The sequence below is a fragment of the Manacus candei genome, unplaced genomic scaffold, assembly GCF_025592945.1.
Source record: "Manacus candei isolate 608988 ecotype Guabito, Panama unplaced genomic scaffold, ASM2559294v1 h1tg000050l, whole genome shotgun sequence".
Lineage (NCBI taxonomy): Eukaryota > Metazoa > Chordata > Aves > Passeriformes > Pipridae > Manacus > Manacus candei.
The window spans coordinates 32,754,437-32,779,670 of record NW_026138098.1 but is presented as its reverse complement, the minus strand read 5'-3'; the positions used below and the strand labels follow the sequence as shown (position 1 = coordinate 32,779,670).

Below are 25,234 nucleotides of genomic sequence, written 5' to 3'. Positions count from 1 at the left end.
TTCTTCAGTAGAAATCCCCAACAGAGGACTATCAGCTTCTGTAAGTAGTCCAGCCTTTTGCTATTTGTTAAAGGGGTTCCCATTTCGTTCTCAGCTATTTACCTTTATGGTCCAGCAAAAGGTAATTGAGAGTTCTTTTTTGTCACTTCCTTTCAGCATTTTTCTTCCTTGAGTTCAGCTGAGCTACGTCACCAGAGAAAACAGCGAGTTTCTTTTAAGCCCCACTCTGGGGCGCCATTTATGGCATATTGAAAGGCATGGGCTCAGTGAGGGGAAGGAACTGAGACAACTTTATTCAAAAGGATGCAGCCTTTTATAACCAACACAAACATGGAAGTATTCCTTACAAGGCAAAACCTGTAACCGCAGCATCTAATTGGCTGTTAGTTGTCCCATGGGGACACAGCAGGCTTTTGGGGTTGCAGCTCATCCCCGTGATGAGTTGCTCTGTACTCTGCTTGGCCCGAAACCTGCTAAGGTCTGGTTCTTTCCAGGCCTTCAACCTGCTTATTCCCCACAGGGAAGAAATAAGATGTTTGAAAAACACTATCCAAACCATACTGTAAGGCACGGTTACTCAAATAGCTAGACTATATTTCATCAAGATCTCAGTTTCCCAGGTAAATTATATATCTAGCCAATGGTCATACAGAAAATCCACTATTTCTTGCTCTTCTTGCAGTTACCTGGCTGGCCTGGTTGGATTTCATGCACACTTTCCATCCAGGATGATCTTCCCAAAGGTACCTATCAGATCTTATTAAGAAATTAATTTCCAACCTTGTAATACAGAACCAGAAAAAAAGATGTATAAAGAACTCAACATTCATCATTACATTTTCAGAAAGGTCCTCAATTGAAGGGATTTAATTCATTGTTTTTATTTTTGAGGTTTATAACACCACCAATAAATCTCTGAAGGATTTGGATCCCCTCTTGCACACTGTCTGTTTATACTGGAGTCAGATGGTTAAGCAGAAGAGCTCTGGTTTTGCTAAAATTTATGTATGGGTATGAAATCCAAAACCAAATCTGTGCATTTAAATAGGCAGTAAACAAAAACCTGCAAAACCAACTCCCACAGCATTAGCAGAGTTTGCATAACCATAACCAGAATATCCTGCCGCATTTCAAGAGCCATGAGCATGGCTCTTTTGAACAGCTACTGACTCCAAACAGGGGTCTGTGGTTACCCCCATACCAAAGGGGTCTGTGGTTATCCCTGCACCAAAGCTGCACATATACACTGCACACACACACCAAGTGGATTTGCAAGCACTGCAGCTTCAGTGAGAGGTAGATAATGCTTAACAAGAACTCAGGTTGTTTATTTAAAGAGTGAAAAATTCATCCATTTTCACTATTCTGTGAAATGTAGAGAGGTTGGCTCAGGTCTAACATACCCATGTGGTGCAGAGCAAGGCTCGGGATGGTGTCCCTGAAAGACAGTGACAGAGGAAGAATGCTCATAAAAGAAGACATAGCAGCAAGATAAACTATCGGAACTGCAACAACAAAGACAAATTGCAGCGAAGTCAGAGATATATGAGGGAAGGAAAAGCAACTAACTGGGCTACAAAGAGATTACGGCAGGTGCAGTGTGCTCTGTGCAGCTGCTCAGCAATCAATTAGCCCTGCATGTGTTTGACCAGCACCTCTCAGGTGTTGCCTTGCTGTCAAGGCACAAGTGGCCCTGTACAGCCTGTACCTGTCTGCCACCAACGTGAGAAATTGTGCTGCAATGCCACTGTCAGTCGAGAAGCTCTGTAGCAAAGAGAGACATTTAACCCAAATTCTGTTCCCAACTGCTATCATTCTTTGAATAATGACATCGATACCAAGAATTTTTGTAGTAGGTGAACTATAATATAGATAATGAGCTGGAAAATCAGGTATTTAGATTTCCAGCTTCAGTATTTTTCTCTTCTGTCTGGAATTTTGTAACTGAAAGCCTAGTTCAGAATATCTAACTACATTTTTGACATTTGCTGTCAATGAAATAGCACATATGAATTTTGTCTTTCTTTGTCTTCTTTTTAAATGAGATGTCCAATGAGAAAATAAGTTAATGATCATCAATTGAGACATTGATCATAAACAAAGATTCGCTCAGGGAGAGGAAAAAAGAGTATCCCTCTGTGGGTTTTATTTCTCAAAGTAAAATGAATTCTTCTTTATGAAACTATGGAAGAGTCCCAAATGTAAGGACAAGGAATAAATAAATAAATAAATTTTAAAAAATAAAAATAAAGGAGTAAAAATTGAGAAATTACTTTTTCTCAGAGATTTTGCTTTATCAAATTGTTAAAAGATTCTCCCAGTGACCTGGCAGCTAATGTACCAATAAAAAAATTAGTTTCTTGACCTCTAGAGATTTCTAACAACTCACCAGCTGCCATCCCCAAACCCCCTCCTTTCTTCCATGCCTTTAGGGAAGAGTTTATAGGTTATCAGCCTATCCCCTGGAAAGAACACATATGTTATCAGCCCTAGGCTTGCCCCTTCTTAGGAGTCCTTTGGGATTGTGGCTCCACACCTTAATGGGGTTAACAACCTCATTTTCTGTAAAAAAAAGCATCTTTCAGCTACAATACACCTTGCTGGATTTCTTCCCAGAACTCTTATTCTCATTCTCCTATCTTTAGTTTCATTTGTTGCAGCAAAGACTGCACTGAAGCTTTGCTCTCCTTTACAGAAGAATTTCAAAGCTTTTATCCTAAACCACCATGAAACTGAATTTTGGCATTTTTAATGTGTCCAGCTCTTCTACTAAACACCTTGAGGTTGGCTTTACTGTGTTACCCATGCTCTAAGCATGACATGCCTCAGAGTAAATAACCCAATGGATTCTAATCAGGGTTAAATCAAACTGAAATACACAGAACAAGGCTTTGAAGCCACCATGACCATCAGAATAAAATGTAAAGTTTTTGTACTCTTCTCCAAACCTTCCTGTCAGCACTCATATGATCTCAGAATCTTAATATTCCATCAGTGATTTCATAAGTTTTGAAAGACTGATGGCTGCTTAAGAGAGTATATCTCCTTTAAGAAATTACATCAATCATTTTCTAAAGAGGATCTAGAAATACTGTGACAGTTGTCACTATCCACTACTGTGCTGACAGGGTGAAATGGTAGAGGCACAAAATCTTGCAGAACCTTGTAACTCTGGAATGACTGACAGAGCATATATAACAAATCATGTTAAAACTGTTTCAGAGACTGATCTGTAACCTCACAGTTAATGGATATACTGCTATTGATTTCAGCAAACTGTACTTTGGGGCACTAGTTACTAGAAAAGTGCAATGTCAGCAGTAAATAGTAAAATGAACTAATTGTTCCAATTGGACTTTTACGAGAAAGTAATCAGATAAATTTGAATACTTTCTCCTTTATAACTGAGAAGAGTATTTAAAGATGAAAATTTGCAATATTTGGATATTGCTGTGTGATAACTACAAATATGATACGTACTTTTTATGCTTCTTTTCTTAAATTACAGGGTTTTTATCATTTGATTGTACTACAGTGTCTTCTTGAATATTGGTCAAGAACTTCCATTGTGCAGTCTTTGCCCTGAAATTCGTGTGGTTTCATGATGCCCCACTGTCCTAGTTAGAACAGCTGGGACCAGTTCATCACTGTATGGGTGTAATTCAAAACTGTGTATTCTATAGCCTTCCATGCCATTTCCCAGAAACTGTTACCAATGAACCATTTACACCCTCTGCCCAGAGCAGCCTGACTCCTCAGGCTACAAACTGGGTGTTAAGAGGCCTTCCAGATAGGAGGATGCTCCTGTCCTTGCACCCACTGTGGAACTCCCTGCCCTGAGGGAGGTACTGGGCATTCCTGCCTGAACTGGAGGATATATAATCTTGGAGTCTGGGGACTTTTTTAACAACTCGTGGGATCCAGAGGAAGACTGCAGACCACCACTCTCGACCAGACTGCAACCACCACTCTTGACCAGACTGCAACAGCACCCTCACTAACAGGTTTTTTCCCTCTCCTTTTACTTTGGACTCAGGGGGCCCAACGAACACCACTCTGTTCATGCCCCAGGGTGTTGGGTTATACATCTGGGTTTTGTGGGTTAAAACCAACTGTTTGTCTGTATAATCGTATTTACTGTATTATTTTATTAAATTGTTACTCTGACTTATAATCTCTCCTTTGAGTTGGATTCATTTCCCCTGCCAGTTTACCTTTAAACCAGCACACCCACAAAGAAAGGCTTACACACAGCACTTAGAAATACGTACATTTTTGCCAAATATCTGCTAACCATATATCAGCTGGGAGATCCTCAGTACTGGGGAGCCTTCTGAATGACACGTGTGCAGGAAATGGCTCTGCAGCTGGTTGGCAAAGTCCTGCCCTTGGGCAAAGCTGTGGGGCAGATCAAGTACAGTGAGAACAAAGTGCAGCTGAGGTGGTCAGCACACACAGACACATAAACACACACACTGAGAGAGAGACTGGAGCACATACAGATCCCATCTCATGAACCCAAAGACAAAACCTCTGCAGAAGGGTAACATGGACTGCTCAGAACAAGAACTGCTTTGGAAATGGCACGATTTGCACACTGCATGCTGATTCACCAAAACCCTAAGGTAAAAGCAGTCCACATTTTTCTACAGTATTTTCTTGTTGCTATTTTAATCCTTTCCCATGTGCAAAACTATTTCTGAGTATTACAGTACACAAAGAAAAAAAAAAACTCAACGTGTCTAATTTTTTTTGTATAATTCTCCAGCATCGATAAAAAAACTAATCTAAAAATAAACTTTGCAATATAATCAGCTGAAGATGCAACCTAATTTTAAAAACCACTGTGGAAAACACCAGTGTAATATGCAAGAGATAAAGTTCCATGCTTAAAAAATTAAAAGGAAAACAAAATGAAAAAGCCCCAAAACAAACAAGAGAGATCATGAATTATTACTGCATCTCATTAGCCAAGTAACTTCTCTTTTAGAGGTAAGTTGTTAAAAAGAGTGTACAGGCACATTGGCTGGGCTGTATTAATTTTAAATTCTTTCTTTTTTTGAAGAATAGACAGATATATTTCAATATTTTTATATTCACTGCGTAAAACAAGGCTTTATTCCATAGGGAGTCCACATAAGTTGTTACAGCAATATGTTAATCTCACCTTATTAGTAACTTCCACTCTGAATCATCTGACCAGAAGAGGGAACTGGAAAAGTAATCTCTCTACCAGAGCAGTCAAAACACCACATCTACTGCCAATCCAGTGAAAACTCCTTGTAATTAAACATGGCAATACCCTATGCATTTTAGGATATTTTAAATAAAACACCTTAGGTTAACTGGTGCAAAAGCTATAGAGAGGGATACTAAAAACAACTGACCTGAAGACCAAAAAAAAAATTAATAACAAAAATCAATAAATAAGTAAAATTGGAAACAGTAATAGTAAGGAAAAAAATAGTGTTATATTTCAAACTGCTTTACAGTAGTTTGAGATTTATTTTACCAGTTCTTGTTTCATAATGTATTTTAAAGTTCTTCATGAAGAATTTTTAACCAAGAAACACTTTTTCTATAATTTAGCCCACAGACATTTCCTTGGTACATTTGCATAAAATCAGTTCACTTGCAAAATTCATCTGCTTCAATAAATTCTTTCTCACCTGAAGCCACAAAGCTCCATATGGGATATATGAACCTTTCTGCTGCTTGAGGACATCTTATAGGGGGTACAGGAACGTATTCATTCTTTGCCCAAGAGATGCAGCTGATGAAATGGTACAGAACATGGTGCAAAAAAACTGTAAGAGAAAAACAAGACTTAGCACTAATAACTGAAAAAAAAAAATAAAAAGGAATGTTTGTCTGAAAAACAGTGCATGTATGTGACAGGGAAGGACAAAAATAGGTAACAAAAAGCAGGAATCTTGCATACTGCATTTTTATTTACGTATTATGACAAAATACTGCCTTCCCCAATTCTCCTCAACACAATGGGAGAGATGTTCATACTTTAACTTTTTTTTTTAGACCAAGATTTCACCATGCTTGTTTCATGTCTTTTACTGTACTGGCACAGGACTATCATAATTGCAGTATATTCAGAATTTAGAAAAATTTAAAATAATATAAATAATATCAACATATAATATTATCTGGTTCATGCTTTCTAAAATCCATGAATCATTAAATAACAATAGTATTTTGGCCCACACTTCACAAAAGACAAAAGAAATACAGAGTACCTTTCTGCAATTTCTACTGATCCTATAGTTATTATTTACTCAATCATTTAAAAAATACACATATTTTTAAACCATTTACAGTTCTATTATTTCCAGAAGTCTCTTTCAGCAGTGTAAAGAACTGTTTTTCAAAACTTTGTCAATACCTCCAACTTTTTTTTAAACATCCATCTAAATGACTGAACCTAGATTATTAATCATAAATCAAGGCAATTTGAATTTGACAAGGCTGCTTGTGTGAACTACTTTATCCTTACTAATAATTCCACTAAAAGGCTCAGTTCAGTTTCCATTCCAGTCAATGAAGTAATGTGTGAAGTGACTGTGGAAACATGAGACTAAGCCAGCAACTAAATATAGTCAACCACCAATGTTGTGACTGCTTTCAAATCTACACCCACTGCCCTGCAAAACTTGACTTGCCGTGCTGTACTGATGTAACAGAATCTTACAAAACAATGATGCATGTGCAAAGCTATCCAGAACACAGACAAATGCCAGAGACTGGAACAGAACACAGAGATAACTATAATGATGCTATAAACCCACAAGTATTCTTCCAAAACCATAAGAGCAGAGACAGCAAGAGTCTAAGAGGAATACAATGAGCATTGCTAGGGAAACAGAGAGTCCTCTGTGAGCAAAAATTAAATAGACTGATGCAGTTCACCTTAGTGATTAACTAATTTGGGACATGCCAGAAGAACCCAAAGCAATGGAGTGTATAGGTAGGGTAAATCAAGTGCTCTCTTGCAACACAGAGAAGAAGAGACAGTTAATGAAATCACAAGGCTGCATTTAGAGACATTAAAAACTGATTAACTGGATATTTTAATACAACATAAAATTAAGCAGGACAATTCATTGCAGGAGAAGAGTAAGAGATTAGAAATGGATTATACATTTCAGTGGTTGCACTCATGCTTACAAAGCACGTGTGATCTCATGTCTGAGGAAACCATCAGCCACTGCTGAACACAAATGGGGATTTTTCCCTCTTCCTCAACCTGTTCATTGCCCAGTGAGCAATAAGACCTAGAACACCCTCGTGGCAGGGGCAACTCTAAAAAATGGCCAGCACACTGTGCTGCTAAAAGGTCCCCTGTGCTAAGTGAGCTGTAAGAGTTGGCCATGTGTCTGCTCTGAGACACAGCACAGCCAAAGCAGTTAGGCTTAGCTGACTGCTCTTTCAGGAGGAAGGGCAATGATGAAAACTAAAGAATGACTAAAGGGAACAGTTAAAATTGATATTTTTTTGAACAGCCAAGATGCATGGACATAAAAAATTAAACCTACTTGCCTGACACATGTTAGCATGACAGTTACATTGTGCTCAGGGACAAGTTAAGATACTACTTAGGCCACCGGAACAGCTTTGTAAAATAGTGAGCACTGCATAGGGAAAATTGTCCACTTAGAACCTAAGTTAGGTCTCACAAAGATCAATGCTCTGCCATGGGCCAGGGATTTGCCAGCTCTAAGCTGTCAGAGAGGGGCTACCTCCTATCCACGGTGAAAACATGAAAATATCCTGACACAAAGCCAGCCTGAACTGCATGGGTCCTGCTCCTGGGTGACTGCTCAAACCTCACAGGCATTTTTGTTTGCTGTTTCAGCAAGTACTTGATATTTCACAAGTTCTTCAACAGATCTCAAGAGAGATTTACATTAAATCACTGAAGGTTCGGACTAGTTTGTTCCATTTGCAAAGTTAATGGAAATTTTATGAGTAGCAGCTTTAAACAGTACCTTACATTAAGCAAGTTCCAGGATCCTGTCTTGATCCTCTTCCTATTGCCCCTTAATAAGAGTAATAGACAGTGCTTTTACTACTGCTACTGCTCCTGGTCTGATCCTTCCTGCTTTTTAAGGCAAAGCTGACATGCCATGAGAGGCAGCTAATGCCACAGGGTAAATCAATTTTCAGGCACTAGGTCAAGAGACTCCAGAGAGCAGTCCTACAAACCTGAGCTTGTGGGTCTCTGCCCAGGAATAACACCATGTCAGCCTCAGGCAGGTAACACATGAGGAAACCATGATATCAATCATTAAATAAATACACTTCCCCTGGCAAAACTGGGAGATACCCATGTCAAGACAGATGTAAAATCAAAATGACTGTGTTCCCACTGGAGTTTTGAAAGATAGAAATGTACAGTGTCGCTGCTCATCATATGGAGACCTATACAAAAGTTTAAAGCTGCTTTTTTTAATCAAACCTGGATTTTTCTAAATGCCTCTCAGAGCTCAGCTGAAATGCATCCAAGTGGAAGTGTCTGGCTCTAACAAGGCTTCATCTTCCTAATCTGATAGGTTAAGAAAAAGCTAATATCAGGATAAAGGGACCTTACTCCAGCCAACAAGACTCATAATCCAGTCCAAGAGAAAGATAGATGACTGCTCTCTGTGACTCCACTCACACTTGCCAGACAAGTCTTAGCCAACTAATAGTGGCTTAAGCACTCAAAAATAAAATAAAATAAAAAATAAAAAAGGTTACAGTTGGGTTTTTTCTGTACATATTCTTTTCCCCACTCAGTACAGTGTACAGAAATGTTAACAACAGGAGTATTAAGAAGTTTCTCTTCAAGCTGTGATTGCCATAAGCAATGAGAAATCATCTTCAGTCTACAGTGATTTCTTTTAGCTTATAAGAAGCAGAACAAAGGCAATATCATCAGGATGTGGCACAACATATTTATGTCTTATTAAGACCTCAGAAACTCAGAAACCAAAATGGCTGTTGCATCACTGTGTTCCTTCCTGGAACACAGTCACATCACATGTATCACATTTCATTGTCACATATTCCAGAGAAAACCTAAGTACTCTTACATAATTTATATTAAAGGACATATTCTGTACTCTTCTGCATTTTCCTATCCTGTAGTAACCTATAAAATTCCTGGGTTTGACTGTCCGTCTCCCAGCCAGGCAATGCCGCCATTGCTGGCACAGGCTGTGATACAGACCATCAAATCTACAGCTGTGCTGACTGATGGTCCACTACCAGTCCTCTATACATCTTTTTCTCTTAGAAACAACCTTTTGCCAACAGATGTGTCTTTTCTCTCTTTTTCTCTCTTGGCCTGTAACTATTTGCTCTCACTGCCCTTCAACAAGGACTCTGCATCCCTGAACCTTCAGGGGTTAACACTGGGGCTTTTGATTTTACCAGAGCTTTTCCCAAGGATCCTGTCACAACGCTGGATCACTAGGGCCCAAAATCAGCACAGAATTATTTATTCCCCAAAAAAGATACAGAGCAGCGAGAAAAAGGATGAAAGAAAGAAAAAAAATTACCTCACATAAATGGTAATCTTCCAGAAACTACAAGACCAGAGCCTTCGGGCTGTGCTGCTACAGCTTCTGTGCTTTTTTCTTTTTTTTTTTTTTTGGTGGCCTTTCTTAACTCAGACTTCTTAAGTATTACCTCTGAATCTTTCTTTTTCAGATGAGAGATGATTTTCTCAGATGCCCTGAGAAAAGACAGCGCCATCTAACAGCCTTCCCATTGCTCAGCTCCAGGGTTTAGCCCTTTCTGTACCCATTGCTTCCAGCCACTGCTTGCTCCTGCTTTGCTTTCAGCTCTCAGCCTCTTCTGAGGTCGTACTTTCCAGTCAGGCAAAACAATATAAATCTATATAAATTCAATTGAATTCAACACTAATAAAAGACAATTTCTTTATTTCCAATAATGCAGATTTTGCTTTGATTTGCATTTGGGTTCTTTGTTTCAAAATCTCTTTGTTGTTCTTGCTACTAGTGTAAATTTTAAATTAAAAAACCCCATTTAATGCTACAGGGTTCCGAAATGTAGCACTTCTGTCAGAACTAGGACATACATCTCACCAGTGACATTACACAACAAAAGCATTATTTTTCTCCCCTTCTCAGTCAAATATGCTCTTTGGGTATGGACTGTCATTCTTTGAACAAATATCTGAGTATCTTAAGAACATCTAAAACTCTGGCAATATAAAATATGCAACATACCAAAAGAAGACTTGTTTCTTATTCATTTTAATTAAAGCATTTATTCACTGCACTCAGATGTTAAGGCTTTACCTTATTACACTGATGAGCATAAATCTTCCTAGTTTTGCACATTGTAACGGAATGCATCCAGTGATCAATATGAAGCAGAGACCAATCTTTTCAGTTTTGCAAATTAATTTTAATAGTGCAGCTGTTGTTACTAATATATATTTAATTTCTTTTAATGTTCATATCAATTTGCTCTATTTTATGTATAGATTGGAACTTGCATTTCACCTTCTGTAAGTCATATCACCATTTACAGCCTTCCTTGTTCTATTTGCCATTCTTGTAAAAAATGGAGCTTTATGAATTTGAGATCAAAAAATGTGGTCCCCTTGGCTATTAAAATGTTTCTGAAAGTTAATGTTAATAAGAGAGACCAAAGAGCTTGAAATTAGGGCAATACTCTCATATTTCTGAACTGCAATACCTGTAATTGTCCTTCAATTTAGCATGTTTCCTTCTGTTTCAAACTATGGAGAGATACAAAGCTGGGGAGCTTTCAGAGCAACATGATAAATGGAAAATCAGCAATAAGAAAAGAGCTGATACAGCACACGTGCACTAAAGAAGGGTAAAAGTGATAAGAGTTCTCAAAACGAGGTCCGTGGAAGAGTCTCATATTCTCACATATGGTATTTCATCATCTGTCCTTTTCCATTTAACAAAGTAAAATGCTGAACCAAAACTACTTGGTTGTGTTTTGACATAAATTAAATATGTGGCTTGCTATTTTTGAAACAGTTACAGAAGGAGACTAAGTTACATTTGTGTTGAACTGAGGATGGAGGTCATTTTGCATTTCCCTGCTCCTTGCCTCTTTTCTATTTTGGGTATGTGTCAGAGACTGAAGTGTTTGATGATTTATGCATTCTAGGAGACTTTTGCAGGCTTTTGACTTTTTGATGGGCAACTGGGCCCATCCCCCCTCCTCCAGCACAGATGTCAAGCCCAAAAAGGCGGGAAGAGCCGAGCTTGCAGGCTTTTGACTGTTGCACTGCACCTCTGATGGTCCATAGGAGCCCATCCCCCCGCCAGTCGGGAAAGGGCGGGAACCAGGGCAGACACAGCAGCTCTTGCGCGGGGCCCAGGGAGAGGTTGGAGGCAGGAGGCATGGCCCGTGACACTGACCACGGATATGATAATTCATAACTTCTTGGAGTGTGGGGGCTTCCCTCCTTCACCCCCAGCAGATCAAGGCCACCACTTCAAGTGACAGACATGGAAGCTGCAACTATCAAGTTTCATCGCTGGACCCCATGGGTGGTGACTATGGACATCTGTCCACTCTCAGCTTTTCTTTCCCTTACTCTCCTTTGCTCTTATCCTGCCTTTCTCTCCCCTATGCATTTTTCTCCTCCCCAGAAAGGTTATGACAGCACCCAAAAATGTTAACTTACCTATTGATTCAAAATTGTTAAAATAAATCTTATCAGTATATGTTTTCATACACCGATTATTTAGTGTCGTTTCCCTTTAATCCACCCCAAAGGAATTTTTGATAAAACCTGGGTTACCCCCTCCCCCCTCTTTTCCTGGGGCGGGTCATAACAGTATGTGAAAGCATAAACAATCTGACTGACTTCAAGAGTTCAAAGGCTATAGTGCAGTTTTGACCTTGCTATTGCTAAAAAGGAAGGCAACATCTGCTTCATGTTTCCCCTGTGCAAACTTTATACTATCGGTACTAAAAGTTGCATAAGTTCCATTATTAACCAGTGCACCTTATTTACACACTGGTTTCAAACATACCCTGGTGGGCTAGAAATAGTGGACAAAGAAAAAAAGAATTTTTGTAAAGTCATTTTAAAAAGATCAAACCAACACCATTTATAAAACATGCTCAGAACCATTTTGGCAATAGCCACACTGAGAAAATGGTGAACTTTTATTTCTTTAGTTTTACCCATGACATAAGCAAAAGACATCTGTTGATTGCATCACAAGCAATTAAGAAACACCTTGTCCCCTTCACTGGGGGACAGTCTCCTTCACAATGGAACAGTGAACAAAGCTATCCCAGTCTTGAGGAAGAAGTAGGTTAAAAGTGCATAAATCAGAGGAGTACAATCTGTAAGCATAACAAGTACTTTCAAACAAATCACTCTGCAAGCTTTGCCCATGAGAAAAAGCTTTAGAACTACTGAAATAATTGGAAACTTTGCTCAGGCTTCTTTGCACCTACTTGCTCTGTGGCCTTTTCAGCAGGGATGAAGTCCTTTGTGCCTGTTTGCAAAATCATCCCCAAACAGGTAATACAACCTAATTCCATGCTTTCATTTGATCATTCTTCACAACAGTGTTATGGATTGTCACCAAAATTATTCTTCATATAAAAAAAAAAACAAAGAAGAAACTTCCCAACATAGGGGAAATCCATATTCAAGGCACAAATTCCCTTTAGACTCGAACATAGAAAGCATGCCTTCCCTATTTAGTTCAGCAGCAGAGCTTTTCCATTTATATGTTGCCTCTTGCTTTCTAAATCTTGGCAATGTAAATCCCCAATGCAACACAACAACCTCTCTGTACCAAAGAACACACAAGATCAGATGAGAATTATGGATTGAACATCCAATTTCAGGGGATGTTGCTAATAAAACTTATTAACAGTTTTATCTTTGAGATGAAAGAGGTTTAACCAATTGCAAGTCCTTGAACAAACACACAGAGTACTTCTGCCCAAGCAGAGGAATGCAGCACATTGCACTGTTTTATCAAACTCATATATTTCAATAAATCTATTAAAATATTTCTCTGTAGCTTGCATAGATATTGTCCTAAGTCTTCTACAGACATTTCACAGCTGAGTTTGCACATGGACTACTCATTAGATAGATAGGAACTGTAAATAAAGACCATGAGAGCACACCCTGGATTTGTAGGCATACTTGCCTGCATTAAAAAAAAAAGAACTCTACTACTAGAGGGTTTTCCTGAGCATTTTAATTCAAAATAAATACCGCCAAGCAAAAGTCTGATAAAATTGTCAGCTTATTATAAAAGCACAAGTAAAATAGAGCAAATATAGAAAAACGCGATGAACAGAAGTTTGTGATGTCCTATATTCCCTGACACTTTCCACACTCCCAAGTGTTTTTCATCTTTCCAAGATACATTACCAGATTTCAAACTGGGATAACAGTCCTCTGAAAGGGTTTCACTTGCTGAATAATAACTCTTTCAAACATATTCAGCTGAGTTCTCTCACCAGGTATCTATTAAACAAACAGGATGTTGAAAATACTCCTCTGGCAAGTGGTCTCATTTTCTTTCAAAAAAAGCTCATGTCCTCTCTCAAACGATTTCTTGAAAGATAATTCTCAACATGTGGGATTAATCATAGCCCAAAGCTTGCTTCTGACATGTGATTAACTATTTCTACCTCACTCAGAGGACACAGGCCAAAACAGCATTGGTGCTCTTCACTCACACCCTGTACTTACAGCTGTGCAGTATAGGGAAAGGAGAGGAAGTGCATCTCCTGTACTTTATATGCTGAAGGCCAAAGAATGGTATGAGGAGGGATTTTTTATACTATTTGGTGATATATTTTGTTTGAGAACTGCCCCAGAATTAAATTTCTCTGCATTTATCATGTCCCAAGAATGCAGTGATTTATGCAGCACATCAGATGCTATTATAAGGTTTCTCACATCATAAACACAACTTATAATGCATCTCATGCATGATGTGCACCAGTAATGATTTCACTTGATGAAAGCTATCCTTATGCCTTTTATCATCAAGCATGTTAATGAGTTCCCCCAAAAGATTAGCGAGGAGTCTAATAGACCAAAAACCTATTTCAACAATTGTTTTAGAGTCTTTCAATGAAGCAATGTGAACTTCTGCATCTAAATGAACCTTCCCTTAATAACTCAGAAATAATCACACCCTCTTGCACTTGTGCCAGGCTGCTAGGGTATTTTAACAAATTAATGAATTTATAATTTTATGAGAAACTGTACTAGGAGAGAAACTATCCCTTGGAAAAAATACATCTAAATTGTATGAAAGATGCTTGCACTGAAGGGGTTAGGCCCTCTTCTTTCAACACGGAGGTGTAAATGAGAAGATTGACAAAAAAAATCAGTGCTGTTAGCAAGAAATACCTCAAACCATTTCAACAGAGTTTTCTTTGATCCCTAAGGTCATTTTCTAATATAGTACACACAACATCAGTGGAAACATTCATTTATTCAGAGGATTTCCTTTCAGTTAGTTATTTCAATATGTCTATACACCTCACATGTTCCAGGACTGAACAGATTTTACTCTATTACTTAATATGCTTCATTTCCCACCAGGAGTCCTTTCACCAAGAGGCAAAGGCCTCACATAAACTGTGTCCAGTTCTGGGCCCCTCAGTTCAGGAAGGACATGGAGGGGCTGGAGCAGGTCCAGAGGAGAGCAACGAGGCTGGGGAAGGGACTGGAGCACAAGTCCTGTGAGGAGAGGCTGAGGGAGCTGGGGCTGTTCAGCCTGGAGAAGAGGAGGCTCAGGGGAGACCTCATCACTCTCTACAACTGCCTGACAGGAGGTTGTAGCCAGGTGGGGGTTGGTCTCTTCTCCCAGGCAACTATCAGCAAAACAAGAGGGTATGGTCTTAAGCTGTGCCAGGGTAGGTTTAGGTTAGATATTAGAAAGAATTTCTTTCCAGAGAGGGTGATCAGACATTGGAATGGGCTGCCAAGGGAAGTGGTGGATTCTCTGTTCCTGGAGGTTTTTAAGACAAGATTGGATGTGGCATCAGTGCCATGGTCTGGCAACCGCAGCAGCAGTGGATCAAGGGTTGGACTTGATGATCTCGGAGGTCCCTTCCAACCCAGCTGATTCTATGATTCTAGACCTAAAAACTGGACCTAAAAAGCAGCTACACTTTTACTGACAGAGAATATAATTCAACAGAATAGTGTATCAGAAACTGCTCCCCACCTACTTCCTCAGTCCTCACAATCACCAGGATGAGCTACAACACTCCTCTAAGCTATTCTGCTTAAGAGTTTTGGATGTTATGTGTGGATGGAAAAGGAGAAACGAAGGCAATCCCAATGGAATGTGACATCCTTGCAGTGCAGGGGTTTGTCCATGCAGTGTTTTTCAAACCAGAACCAGCCGCCTGGTCTGTAAGCCTGCTCTGAGCCTTGGTTATCGTAAGGCTGAACCTAAAGCAGGCACTTGAATGAATTCCAGCTCAGAGTTGATTGACGCTGACGTGGGGAAGGGCACAGGCAGAACAAAGTCTCATCTCCCTACACAAGGCCATGCCCATGTTCCACCCAAGACAGTTTGTTCCAAGGAGGGATTCTCTGGGCCCACCCTCCTGGCCTGTGTGACTGCACAAAATCGCTCACAGTCCTTTGTTCCTCTTTCCAGCATAAGCACATGGAGTCTAGAAAGCTCTTTGATAAGGAACTGTATTTCCTAAGCTGAATTTCTGTCCTTCTACTAGTTCAGTAACTTTCCTCTCTTGCCTGAATGTATAAAGGAAGATTTAAACCAAGATAAATATTACAGTCAATTACATGAAATTTCTAAACCTGAACTTTGTATTCTTAAATTACTTCTTGTTCTCCTCACCATGAACTCCATCAGCTTCTTATTTCAAATAACCAAATTATTTTGCTAAGAATACAAGGTTTATCTATTTCCACTAAGAGTTCCTTTGCCCTTGTCTAGGCTGCAGTCAGACTATTCCTTTGTCTTCATACTTCCTTTTTTCTCTAACAGACTTTGTATTTCAAGTGCTTCAGTACTCTTTTTGTGTTCTGCTTTAAAGATCAAACTACAAATTAGTTGCATCATATAAAACGAGTTCTTGCCACAAACCCAATATTATGTTTCCTTTTTCCAGTTACATTTCTAATTCTTTAGCCGTGTAATTTGCCCAAACCATTATCTCGTATTGACATAGCTGGCAAGCTGCACAATGCAAAAAACATTCCATTACTGCACAATTTTCAATAAGCGAGCTTTGCTACGTTGAATTTTACATAGTCTGCTTGAGCAAGGTCATACCTGCATTTCCAGTTATTTTTTATATCAGTTGGTGTGCTTAAATTGAAAACATAAATCACTGAGTTGTTGAGTCTTGAACTATAAATAAAGACACTAATAGGCCATTTTCTATTAACTTTCCTCCAGCATAGTAGGACTATTTGCCCAGGAACACATCTGAAAGATACTGTAAAGATTTTAGATTATGTAGATTTTTTTCTTGCTGATTCACTAATATTTTATTTCTAGATGACAACAATCTAGAAAGAGCTCATATTCAAGAAATTCTTTTTGATTAGTTCTTTAAAACTACTCAGTGAAAGAAATCCTTGCAACCCCTCTGTGGTCTGTCTCTTCTGGATGACCCTATTATTGATTTCAAGAGTCTTATGGGAGAGGGGAACTACAACAGGCTCTTTTTATCACTACAAATTCTTCTCCAGCATTTCATGTGTGATTTTTGCCATCGGTATTGGAAATCTGAAAAGGGAAACTTTCCAGTCCGTGTTGACAAAATAATAACTAATGAAAGGTAAAAATGAACCAAATGAGGACCATTGTTCATACCTGCACCTGAAAAGATAGGACAAAAAGCCTGCAGGTATTGAATGCTAAGATGTGATCTAAAACGTGGGAAATCAAAAGCAAGGACACAAACTACAGTGCAACTTTCAGACAGGTCTCAAGGGATCAGCAGGGTGGCAGTAAAATTCCCTTCCAAAAGAAATGGCAGCAGCTTGCCCACTACTGACAGCGTTTTCCATACTGTCCTTTATTGATGTATTTTGTCAGCTTCACAAGTCTTCACTTGTTTGTAAATATATTTACTTTAGTGAAACGTTAGGAGGTTTCTGTTGACACGTTTCCCCACCATGTTGTGGTGCCCCAGGATGGCAGCACACCCAGTCCTCCCAGCTCTGTACCTTCTGCAAGCTTGCCAAGGGGGCTTTCTGTCTCATCACCCAGCTCATTAATGACCCCTGTATCTGGGCTGTACTGTCCAGCTGCTCCGTTCTCTGCTTGGGGCTTCCTGAAAGTACAACCCTGAATGCAAATGTTGTCACTTGGGGAGTCAATAACATGCAGCCAAGAAAATCTAAAAGGCACAGCTCAGACTGCTTTTATAGATTTAACAGGAATGCTGTGGCATAGGCTGATATGATATATAGTGAGACTCCGTTTCTCTGGGGCAGCTTCCTACCACCTTAACCATGAAACTGGGCTTTTTATCTTCCTGAAACTCTCACTGTGCAGATTCTGCAGTAGTCCAGGCAGGAGTAGTGATAACATCAGTCTTTCTTATCACATGACATTGATTCATCCCCAGTGCTCTACAGGACACACAAACCGAATGTAAAACATCATGAAAAATCAGGCGATTTAAAAGAATTTTATCACAATGAAAGCATTTCAGAAAGTTATTTATATCTCATTAAACAACAAACTGCTGGGGAAGATAAGTTACTTCCAGCTGCAGGAGGTAAGTCATTGCAAGAAATGTGGCTACACAGCTAGTGAAGGATTACTAAAATGGGACTGTCAACCAGCCTCCTTCCTAAACCAGAGCATTGTTCCACCTGGGGGTATTTAAACTGGCTACAAATTAGCTGTACAAGCTTACCCCCAACTCCAGTAATTAGATGGATTTTCTCAGGTTATCTCCTAAAATTTAAGCTAACAAATCTCCCAGAGTACTTCCCTTTCTCAAAGTGCCTCCTAAAACTGACTGAAGGATGAGAGATCCACTTTGTGGTAATTTTAAAATTCTTCCACCTCAACTAGAGAGAACTTTTAGAAAACCTTCTCTGTGATGACAACAAACCCCCAGATTAAAGGCCTCCATTTCTCTGTTAAAAGGTAGTTTCTGTATATTCTTCCTCATGGTGGAACTGTTAGCTTGGCATAAAAGCACTACTAAGAGCCCAAGTCTTCACACTAGAATATAGGAATTGTCCTTTCCACTTCACCTTATTCCTTTTTCCCACTGTTCACAGAAAAACAGGATAAAACCCAATCAACTCAAATGTCAATATTGTAAAAGAGCTTATTTTTTAAATATTCTGACCTGTAACGACCCAGCAATTTTTCATTTCCTTTATTTTGTTTTTTAAAGTATTTACACTCTGCCCTCTCACTACCTTTGGACATCTATTCTACGAGCTCTAGAATTGTTTACTATGTCCTTTAAAATGAAAACATACCTAAGTTTGTCTAGAATCAGTCACTTTCCAAGTAGCCCTGACTATAAAATATCCCACAAGTACTCAAACTACCCAGCCAGCAGGCCTATGGAAATATTTTTTTGTTACTTTGAGACAGTTGCATGATGAGATGCAACACAAAGAGATGATGACGGTCACTGAAGAGGAAAATAGGGTGTCTCTTGCAAAAGATGAGGTCCAGAAAGGATTTATTACACAGGTGTTTCTGCAAGGAAGCCCAGAACACTCAGTAATGAGTTAAATAGACACTAATTTGTCTTATGCTTCTGCTGTTTCTTTCAAATGAAGCAAGGCAGGAACACCTGTCAGATTAAGGTATGGAAAGAGATACAGATATTTTTCAACTGTCTCAAACCGGCAAACTTTCACTGTAACTAATGTACATACGAGAGCACTACAGAAACATGAGGACCTGTGAGGCAGAGAGCACAGAAATACCCTGAGCATTACTATCATCTAAACACAAAGAACAAAAAATCACTTGATCAAACTCTTCAGGATTCAGTTTGTATGTCTCTGGAGATGTACTCTGCAAAGAAGAACCAACATATGCAGCTTCTTCAAAGCAAAGAAGTGATAAGAGAGTATGTTTTTGTCGCTGAGTGATGTAAACAATGATGCCCTGGAATTAAAACTGGGCTGAACTTCCCCAATCTAAATCAATTCTTGTATGAGCTGACATTCCAATGCTTTTGGGAAGCCAAATCTAACATATTTATGAATCAGACAGATGTCTTCATATTACAGTGCTGTCAGCAATCCTACCTCTCTGATGTTTAAAATTTCATATCATAACAGGGAGTTTTTTCAGAGAGCTACTGTCTGGTGAGAAACCTCAGAGGAGAAATCTCAGGCCACCAATGTCAATGACCACTCATGTTGTGCTCTCAGGGAGCACTAGTATGGCCATTTTAGTGTAATACTGGCTACAGGGTGGGAATTGGAATAAACAGAATTTTAAAAATGTCAGCTTTTGATGGAGTTGGATCAAATCTGGTTGTAAGAACATTGAATCTTATTTCTGTTTCAAACTCTGGAATCTACTTTGAAAGGACCATGCTATCAACACTAATAGCTGCCAGGTCAATCACATTTCTTTTTATGAAATATTGTTCTACCATTTGTTAAATAAAAGTTTGAACAGCTGTGCTTAATTTCAGGTACTGCATAGACCAACTGTTAATACATTAAAAAGGATTTGGCTGTGAATCAATAATTAGATCTTGACCACCCCAGTGCTATTCCCTCAAAAAAAAACCCCAACCAATCAACCAAAACAAAACTCAATGATTCTGTTTACTTGCAGCAAGCTCTAATGCAGATTCGTCATCTGATAACTGAGTTACTTGCATATAGAATGCCACAAAGAACAGGAATACAGCTGTGGCTTTTCCTGCCACCGTCAGATTTGATCAATAATTGCTCAACCAGTACCATCACAATAATAAGCTACAGAATGAAAAGGAAGAAACTTGTTGATCTGCAGATTTACCTGACAAACTTCAATAACAAAAGTTATTGAAGTTTACTGCGGTTATAGGCTAAACTAAAGATATTGCAAGAAGAAAGAACTGTCCTGTTATGTAAATAAATTCTGACTCAGGCTTATGATACAGTTGTAAATCTGATATATGGACTTATCAAATGAGTTTTCCAGTACCTTTGAGAGGAAGAAGTTCAAAGAGAGCTTATGGGCTTGTGTCAGGTTAGGGGCACAGCTGGTGAAATGAGGGAAAGGCACTGAAACAATTTCAATTCTTACTTTGTAATCCAGGGAAATTGATAAGTATCTTTAACCTTCAAACCCAGTAGAAACATTTGTAAATGTTATTTCATCAGCTCTGTATTGCAAATTAGTTCCTTTTAGAGAGCTTCCTTCTAGGAACATGAAAGTTGCTTTGGTACAGTTCCCTTTGGCACACAGCATTAATTATGCATTTATGCTGGCCAGCCATTTATTGTTTGATTTGTTCCTATGACCACTCAACATGACTTCCACAACCTTTATTTGTTTTAGACCAATTCTAATTTTAGAAATTCTTCATAATTAATATCTATTTTCTATTTATAAGACACTACTCCTTAAATGCCTGTCATTATTAATGTCCTGTATTATGTTGAACTACACTATACTATACATATATTTTCTATAGATGTACACATCCACACACTATACTATACATCTTTTTTTCCTTTTTCCCTACAAAAATATCACTTAAAGGTTAGTTTATTTTCACATCTACTTTTATCTACTATCCATTTAAATTCCAGAAAACTGCGGGCTTGTTAGTGAGTGCCACATGATATTAATAGCAACTGATATCAAAGCCACCAGGTCAAATGAATGCTTACTTAAGATAGCACTGTTTGTCACCAAGATAAAATGCCTTGTTAATGTTATGCATAAAATCAATTGATTTTAATTTTCTGGCATCTGTTTCAGTTCTCCTCACTTATTAGTGAGTAGCACTTGTGGCTCTAAGAGAAAATTACTGAGAAAAGATGTGCTTCATCTCCAGCTACAGGTAAGCAGCTGCTAACATTTTCAGAGGTGCAATGGCTGCTAGAAAATTTGAAAGTTAGACAAATTCAGGTACAGCACTGGAAATCTATGTGACACATAAATGGTAGCATTTGCAGGATCCCCTATGCTCCAGATACACACTATGAAGTTCAGCTCCAATCACAAGACCTAGAAACACCCTCAAATTCTCTATTATATCCACAAAACCACAACAGATGTCCTGTTAAACTAGTTGGAACTGCAGCACCAGAGCCTTCACAAAGCAAGTAGTTCACCTTAAAAGTGCCACCTGCAATATCCAGGCTTCAGCTTGGCAACTCCACTTGAGCTGCTGAGAGGTGCAGCCAGAACTAATGTTCTGGAATAGCCTGAAGTAGAAAAAGAAATATGATGAGAAAGGTAAGTATGATCTGAAATGGAGACTACGTGAGCTTTAAAAATGGGTTGTTCCATTTGTTCTGGGTACTGGGGAGCAAAGAGGGCAGCTGGGGAGCACAGACGGCAGGCAGAAGCAGAAGCTCAAAGGAAAGAGGATGTTTTCAGCCAGTCGCATGGAGGTGGACCAGCAGAGCTATAAAGTAGCAAACAGAAGACTCTGACAGCACCAGGAAATTCCTGTGAGTCTCTAAACTGAGGAACACATTCAGATCAAAAGGGAAGATCAGTGGGAAGGAATATCTCTGCTGGTGTACTGAAAGAAAAATACATCTTGATACATCCCTCCGAAAAGAGGGATAATCTTGTGAAATAGTGAATCAATATGTCAAAGCTAGATGGTGGACCAAAAGCCAGAGAAGTGATGTAAAACCAGAGAACCATGACCTAGCTTAGACAGGGTATCAACAATGGTGAAATCTCAGTGGAAAAGGCAGAACCACCTTTGAAAGGTGCTGAAGAAAGAAAGGCTAGAAGTTGATAGTACAACAGGACCCAGTATAGCAAGCAGTGATCTGAAAAGTCTGATAGAGGCAGAGGATATGCAGTGATCCCTATAAAGATCCCTAGAGAGTAAGGAATGTGATTCTGGTGATAAAATCCCAAAAGATAGTATAAGGATTTCAGAAATATCTTGCCTGAGCCCAAATTTTGTTTTTCTTGGGAAGATTCAAAATGTAGAAAGAGAAAATTTCTATTCTGCTTTCTGGAGAGACAGAGAGATGCTTCAATAAATCCTAACCACAGACTAACCACAGACAACCCCAAGGTTGACAAGAAGGTTTTCTGATGGCTTCCGCTCCTGGTGTCTGAGGGCGAGCCTGATTTCAGAAAACAACTAGGCTGGGATGCACTGTGGGCTTTCCAGAGGCCTAATGCTAATGAAAAGCAATTCCAAAGAGGTGAGATCCCAGTCAACAGTGAGCAACCGAGTACTGCAGAACATCATCATCAGTGAGGGAGAGCTGACATCACTCAGGACCCCCCTCGGGAGTCTTGAGAGTGTAGGGTATAAAGTCCCAGGGCCCAAGAGTCCTGCAGTAAGAGCACAGTGCTGGAGAGGCTGATATTCACTGGCAGACTGATGTCCAAGATACAAAGAGCTTGCACCTTGTGGGGCAACAAAATGCTCCCAAACAGACCGTGAGAAATACAGCTGGTGTGCAAATCAGTTTGAACGCTCTGAAGCTGGTGTGAACTCTTACGGGACACAAAACACTCGGGCTTTTTGAGATCATATTTTCCATCCAACACTTCATCATGCTTTCCATGGTTTTGGTCATGATATTTGTAACATCAGCCCTGATTCTCAAAAGAAGGCCTTTGGTAAAAATCTGCAGCTCTTGGAAACAAGGTGCTTGTGGAAAACAGACATGACCAGGTAAGAATGAGAAGGTCACAAAATGTAACCATGCGAAAACAACTGTGACTCGCAAGGGGATCCAGCTGATCAAGCCTGTCAGATCACGGTGAGCCACTGGCAGAAGACTGTTACCTCCCTTTGTTAGAGGGAAGCTTATAAGAGGAACAGAAAAAGGGCCAGACTTCCAGAGGAGCTGCACTCAGGAAGGCACAGCACCACACATGGTCACAGCTGCAGTGTGGCCCCTTCCTTCAGTGGACTCCTGAACAGAAAAATCACCATGACTAGAGACAAGGTCCTGACCTGGCAGCAGTGGAAAACCAACTTTAAGTACTTTTCCATCTGATGCTAAATAATGAAAACACACAACCGAATCTTTCCAACCAGAAGAGGTGTAAGAAAAAGTACCTGTGGTGACACTGACTGTGTGAAGAAATTAATAATTTATTAATATCTGGAACTTAACATACTGTAAGTAAGCAGTAGTTGTATTACACTCCCTTACATTTTCTTCCAGCACTGATGTTTCCATGGAAAACATCTTAAAGAAGACTATTCTCTTTAATAATGACACAGAAATATTAAGCTGAAAGAATAAACCAAGGAGGATGGCAACGTAAACAGTGAGTGCTAGAAAGAAGAAAGCACCAAGTGGTTAACATCATAAATACTAACTGGATTCTTCAAAAATAAATTACTTTTTCCCTTCAATTTTAGGTTTCCATTTATTTTGAGATGTACAGAGACTATAAAAGGTAAAGTGATTTATAAATATAAACCCAGAACATAGAGAAATGAGAACATGTGATGAGTTATAAAGACCACTATAAAGTCACAGCTTTCACATTAGGAGAGGACTGTACAATCCAATTCAAAACTCATATTTAATACAAACCTAAATTGACTACTTGTTCCAGAGGCAATGTTAAAGAGGGAGACAGGGTTTGTTGAAGGGAGCTGTTAGCTGTGATTGCCATCCAGCAGGCTGGAAACACAGCTTTGAGAAATAAGTAGTTATTTAAAAAGGTCCTTCCAGGAAAAGGAAGAGCAGGATAACCAAATGGGAAGAAAAGGACCAACCATTCTAATGGCTTTCCTGACACTATGTGAACTGTATAATTAGGGAGATCCAATCAAAAGAATACAAAGTTAACTGGGGCTTGGGAAGGGGAATTCTGGTATTAGATATGTTACATAATGGAAGGCACTACTGTAAGGAGGGATAAATGTTCTTGTTTATACCCAACTCATCACTTTTATAACTGTTGCCGTACCTTTTATATTCTTTTATCTTCCAGTAAAGATGCTACTATAACAGTTTACTACTTCTCATAAGGAATATTTTTATGCAAGACATAATGATTCATTTTAGAGCCATGCAGAATTATAAATTTCAGTTTCTGGAAAAATATTCAACTTATCATTATCGTGATCAGAATGAATTTAATTACTTTATTCAAATTAATTTCTCTTCATTAATCACTAGAATACATTGTCCAGAAGGGCCAAAGCTTCCATGACATCCATTTCCGAAGCTTGGTATAACTCATGGGTGTAACTTTGATTACAGCTACTGAAAAAATCTCGGAACACATTTAAAAAAAAATCATATATCCAGGCAGAAGCAAAGTGGATTCACTGATCCAACAATTCTCTCCGTTCCATACAAAAGCAAGAAATAAAAATTGCAGGGACAGATTTGATGTTAGACCATTTCATACCATTCCAGTACCATCTTGTTAAAGTTTCATCGGTTACTGACAAGAGTCAGTGTCTTATTGAAGTAAGCTTTTTTAAAGCTGGGTTTAAAATGAGTACAATTCTCTCTTTCAGCAGATCAGAGAATCCTGAGACTACAGCTCTGTATTAGTGTCAGCTGTGACAGGCACAAAAGTGTTTTCTAAGCCTAACCCCCGGAGTTAAAAGGGTTGTTTCATACTCCTCTTTGTTTCTGTAATTATTACTTTTCCAAGTAGATATTTCGTTTTATAAAAACATGAGGCATTTTAGATATAACAGCTCCTCTTATGTATGACAGTTTATAAATATTTTTCTCAGATTTGCTGTTTTCTCCGTATCTTCTTCTCTATGGAGTAAGAGAGATATCAGTTAAAAATTGTCTACCGCAATCCAACATATTAGCTTAGAAGAAACAAACATTAAAGATTGATTTGCTATCCTGAATTAGGGAAAGAGTCCCTTTATTAAAACGTTATCACATTGCATTGCAGACAACTGATTACTGACAACTGTGGCACTAAACCTGCATTATCTGGGAAAGCTGTTGTTTAAACATGTCTTAAAATGGCTTTTGGTGGTCTCTTTGCAAACACCTGTTTCTTCTTCCCAACACCCCCCAGGACAAGTGTTATCCCATGCAAGAATGTATCCTGAGGTG

The 25,234-nt window shown here is 39.0% G+C and overlaps 1 long non-coding RNA gene across 8 annotated transcripts in view; it reads right to left on the bottom strand.

The window, feature by feature from the left end:
• LOC127476888 (uncharacterized) overlaps window positions 1-25,234 on the bottom strand; it is a 554,098-nt gene that overhangs the window by 42,468 nt on the left and 486,396 nt on the right. For all 8 annotated transcript variants that reach the window (XR_007906755.1, XR_007906754.1, XR_007906757.1 and 5 more), the window contains one exon: window positions 5,670-5,807. This is a non-coding gene — a long non-coding RNA (uncharacterized LOC127476888). The remainder of the gene's footprint in view (window positions 1-5,669; window positions 5,808-25,234) is intronic.